The following is a 5743-nucleotide window of genomic DNA, read 5'->3' on the forward strand; positions in this document are numbered from 1 at the left end:
TGTTATTACTATTGTTAATTGTTCTCCTATAAATAGGAAACCATATCTGTCTTAAACACGTGTTTTCTCTTGGGTATTAATATCGGGAGTTGCTTGGGTAATAATTTCACCAACACCCTACACTGAAGGGCAGAGGACAGTGAAAAACAGAAGCCAATATCTCACTCTCAATCAAGAGAGAAGGCAAAATCTTGGGACACACACAAAACAAGAATCTCTGAAAAGAAAATTATAGCAAATTTAAAAAAAAAAATCTCTGAGACAGGAGAGATACAAAAAAAAAAAAAAAAAAAAAAAAAAGAGGCTGACTCCAGTGATACATCTACCTACTATCAAACTTTCACAAAAAGGTATCGCAGAAATCAAAATAAAGAGATCGTTTTTCCTACTTGGGCCCAGCAGAATGGTTCCTGCAAAGAAGGGTGGCAAGAAGAAGGGACATTTTTCCATCAACGAGGTGGCGACCCGAGAATACACAACTAACATTCACAAGCGCATCCATGGTGTGGGCTTCAAGAAGCACACCCCTCGGGCACTTAAGGAGATCTGGAATTTTGCCATGAAGGAAATGGGGACTGTAGACGTGCACATTGACACCAGGCTCAACAAAGCTGTCTGGGCCAAAGGAATAAGGAATGTTCCATATCATATCCGGGTACAGTGGTCCAGGAAATGGAATGAGGATGAAGATTCACCAAACAAGCTGTATACCTTGGTAACCTGTGTCCCTGTTATCAAGTTCAAAAGTCTCCAGACAGTGAATGTGGACGAGAACTAACTTGGAAATAAAGTTACAGAACTGACAAAAAATAAAAAAAAAAAGAGAGAGATCTTTCTGCAATAGATAATTGCAAAAAGAGGGAACAAAATGCATTCTCAGGCCCTGAGTTCACCCAGAACAAACCCAGGAGACATCAGCATAGAAGAAATTGGAAGCCACGCACCTGAAATCTCTGAAATAACAGCAACTGAAGTAAAGAAACAACTGCAGAAGACTATAGAAGAAATCAGATCAGAGATAGTCTCACAGGTAAAAAAGAAAAAAAAAGAAAAAATGATAACTACACTGAAAGATCTACTAAGCATTTCTAAAGAAGACACTGATAAAAATAGAGATAATACAACTTTGTAGTCCACCTCAGTGGGCCTACTGGGAAGGAGAAAAATGATGGAAACCTCCAATGAGCACTATAGGAAAGAAATAGAATGCATGAAGCAGAGTCAAAGAGATATATAAGAAATTAAAGATTAAATCAGAGGCTGGCTGAATAGCTCAGTGGATTAAAGTGCCTACAAGCAGGCACAGGAGGGGCTGGAGAGATGGCTCAGTGGTCTAAAGCACCTACTTAGAACAAGCTTAGCAAAGCACAAAGACCGCGGTTCAATCCTCCAGCACCACATGCCAGCCAACCCCACCCCCTGGTGGGCTGAGCTGGCCACACACACACACACATAAATAAATAAAATAAAATAAAATAATTAAAAAAAAAAAAACGCTGCCCCTGGGGCGCACTGAGATGGCAATTGAGACTGGGAGTGGTAGCATGTACCTGTAACCCCAGCTCTTGGGAGGCTGTAAACAGACAGACCACTATGAGTCTGATCTAGTAGTGAGACCCTGAACACCCTTGTAGACCCTTCCCTAAAATACAATAAATAAATAAATAAGAATAAAAATTCAATCACAAGTTGGGAAAATCATTTGAATGGAAGTGAAGATAGACTTTCAGACCACTGCAACTACTGAAAAGGTAAGAAAAGATCTCTTAAAAACAACTAGCATCCAGGAAATAATAATTCAACACCAGCAAGATGATGCAAAGATGAGCAACATAAGACTAATAGGAGTCAGTTAAAAAGAGGGAGGCAACACAAAAAAACATAAAAAGAATATGGGCAGGAGTTATAGCAAAAAGCTTTAAAAAGAAGGGGAAATAATCTGACATTTAGATAACAGAGTCATATAGAATTCCAAATAATATCAACCCAATTAAAACTACACCCAGACATATAATAGTCAAGATCCCAGAACAGCACAAGAACAATATACTAAAAGCCTCTAGAGAAAAGAAACAGATCACATTTAAAGGAAAACCCATCAGAATAACAGAAGAAGGAGCTGGGGAGATGGCTCAGTGGAATAAGCACTTCCCTGGCAAGCACAAGGGCCTGAGTTCAATCCCTGGTTCCACCAAAAAAAAAAAAAGAGTAATAGAAGATTTCTCCTCACAAACCATTAAGTCAAGAAGAACATAGAGTGAAGTACTTCCAAGTCCTTCAAGATAATTCCAAGCTAGACTGACATACACTGCAAAACTCTCTTTCAAGTTTAATGGAAAAGTGAAATACTTCTATGACAAAGAACAACAAAAGAAATTCATGATGACTAAACCAACACTACACAGAACGCTAAAAGATATTCTAGAAAGGGATCAAAATACCCACAATTCCAAGAACAACAGCAAGAACCCACCAAACACAGCAAACTACTAAACACAGGATAAAATTAGGGAACCAACAATAGGAAAATAATGTGACAAATCTAAGTCAATACATATCAATTATAACCACCAATGTAAATGGACTCAATTCACCAATTAAAATAAATAGACTAGCAAACTAGATTAAGAAACAAAATCCAACAATATGCTGTATACAAGAAACACATTTAACCCAGAAAGAAATTCATAGGCTGAAAGTCAAAGGATGGAAAACAATACTACATGCTCCAGGACCTTAGAAAAAAGCAGGGGTAGCTATTCTGTTCCCAGACAATCTGGACTTTAAACAATGAATGATCAAATAAAATGAAGAAGGTCACTATATACTGGTTATGGGAAAAATTCAAGAGGAGGAGATAACAGTCATAAATATGTATGTACCAAATATGGGCGCATCCAACTATATAAGACAAATTTTAATGGACATGAAAAATCTGATAACCAATAACACAATCCTAACAGGGGAACTGAACACCCCCTTATCTCAAAAAGATAGGTCAAGCAGACAAAAAATTAACAAAGAGGTAGCAGAACTGAACCAAACTTCTGAACAAATGGACTTAGTGGACATATACAGAGTGTTCCACCCAACATCTGAGTACAAATTTTTTGCAGCTGCACATGGGACACTTTATAAGATAGACCACATATGAGCCCATAGGTCATGCTTAAGTATATACAAGAAAACAGAAATTATCCCATGCATATGTCTGAACACAGTGCAATGAAATTGGCAATTAATAACCAAAGAAACCACAAAGAAAACATAAACATATGGAAATTAAATAACACACCCCTCAGCAACCAGTGGGTTACAGATGAAATTAAACAAAAAGCTAAGCAATATCTAAAATCCAATGAAAATTCAAGCATGCTATGGTTTGTTTCTAGTTGCCCCCCCCCCCCAAAGCCTCATGCAGTCATGGGATGGCTTCTGGAGTTTGTGAGTGATTATTGTGGGTGTGGATGCTGCACCTGCCCTGAGGTAGGTAATTTGCATTTCAGTGTAAGGAGAAAAAAGAAGCTACCTGCTTGAGCTGCTGCTGCTCCTCTATTTTACTCTCTTGCTCTTTGCCACCACCATGAAATGTTGCTGTATGCCACCTGCTGCTCTGTCTTGGAGCAAGCTGAAACCTCCAGTAATTGTAAGCCAAATAAACCTTTCTTTCCTTCATTTTGGGTGTCAGGTATTGGTCCCAGCAGTGAGAAAAGAGTAACTGAGACAAAGCACAACTTACCGGAATTTGTGGGATGCAATGAAAAGCAGTTCTTGAGAGAGAAAATTATAGCGGTGAACTTACAGAGTAGGAAAACAAAGTGAGAACAAATAAACACCCTAATCCTGTACCTCAAGCTTCTAGAAAAAGAAGAACAAACCCAGCCCAAAGCCCAAAGATGGAAGGAAACTGTAATGATTAGAGCAGAAATTAATGCAATTGAAACAAAGAAAACAATACAAAGAACCAATCAATCAAAAAGCTGGTTCTTTGAAAGATTAAGTAAAATTGATAAACCCCTTGCTAACCTAAAAAAAAAAAAAAAAAAGGAAAGGAAAAACTCAAATCCAAGCAATAAAGAATGAAAAGGGTGAAATTACTACAGATCCTCTGGAAATTCAGAAGCTCATTTATAGCTACTTTGAAAATCTTTACTTTCACAGAATTGAAAACACAGAAGAAATGGACAAATTCCTAGATAGGTACAAATTACCAAAACTGAATCAAGAAGAGATAAAAACTCTGAATAACCCAATATCAACAAATGAAATTGAAAACATAATTTAAAAAAAAAAGTTTACTGACAAAGAAAATCCCAGGTCCTCATGGATTCACAGCTGAATTCTTCAAGATTTTTTTTTTTTTTTTTCCAGAACCGAGGATTGAACTCAGGCCCTTGCGCTTGCCAGGGAAGCGCTTATTCTACTGAACTATCTCTCTGGCCCCCTCTACAAGAAATATAGAGAAGACTTAATCTCAATACTCATCAAACTCTTCAGTGAAATTGAAAAGGAGGCAATACTCCCAAAATCAGTGGTGGAGGCAAGTATAAAACTGACACCAAAACCAGAGAAGGATTCAACCAAAAAAAGAACTACACGCCAATCTCTCATGAACATGGATACAAAAATCCTCAATAAAATACTAGAATACAGGAAATCATCAAGAAGATTATATACCATGACCAGGTAGGATTCATCCCAGAGATGCAAGGATGGTTCAACATACACAAATCTATAAATGTAATATACTATATCAATAAAGCCAAACCAAAAACCACATGATCATCTCAATTGATGTAGAAAAGGCCTTTGACAAAGTCCGACACTCGTTCATGATCAAAGTCCTACAGAAAATTGGAATAGATGACCTCTACTTCAACATCATAAAAAACATCTATGACAATTCAACAACCAACATAGTTCTAAATGGGAAAAACTGAAAGCTCTTACTCTCAAATCAGGTACAAGACAAGGATGTCCTCTATCACCATTCCTATTCAATATAGTTCTAGAATCATTAGCTAGAGCCATTAGACAAGAGAGAGAAATAAAAAGAATAAGAATAGGTAAAGAAGAAGTTAAAATATCTTTATCTGCAGATGATATGATACTCTACTTGGAAGACCCAGAAAACTCCACCAAGAAGCTCCTAGAATTAATAAACAAATTCAGTAGCATAGCAGGATACCATGGCAATACCCAAAAATCAATAGTATTCTTCTACACAGATAAAAACCACATTTATGAGAGAGAAATTAGAGGAAAAAATACCCTTCACAATTGCACCCCCCAAAAATGAAATACCTAGGAATTAATCTAACAATGGAAGTAAAAGATCTATACAATGAAAGTTACAATACTCTGAAAAAAGAAATTGAAGAGGAATTCAGAAAATGGAAAGATAGTCCTTGCTTCTGGATATAAAGAACCAACACTGTGGAAATGGCCATACTCCCAAAATTATTGTACAGATTTAATGCAATCCCTATCAAAATACCACCAATATACCTCATAGATCTACAGAAAACATTCTTAAAATATGCTTGGACCAAGCCTACACAGACTACTAAATGATGTTCTAGAGAGGGAGCAAATTGATCACAGCCCCATGAATGAGAATGGAAAGAACCCGCCAAATAGGGCAAACAATTAAACAGAGGAGAATAAGAGGTATACAATAGTAGTCTTTCAGTTATTCTTTTGTGTTCAGAAGCAGAATATTTTCATCAGCACACCCTACAAA

At 37.0% G+C, this 5743-nt stretch overlaps 1 pseudogene; it reads left to right on the plus strand.

The window, feature by feature from the left end:
- Positions 1-403: 403 nt before the first annotated feature.
- LOC111814329 overlaps positions 404-5743 on the plus strand; it is a 39282-nt pseudogene continuing 33942 nt past the window's right edge.

The sequence above is a fragment of the Octodon degus genome, unplaced genomic scaffold (genome assembly GCF_000260255.1).
Source record: "Octodon degus isolate 3935 unplaced genomic scaffold, OctDeg1.0 scaffold00009, whole genome shotgun sequence".
Lineage (NCBI taxonomy): Eukaryota > Metazoa > Chordata > Mammalia > Rodentia > Octodontidae > Octodon > Octodon degus.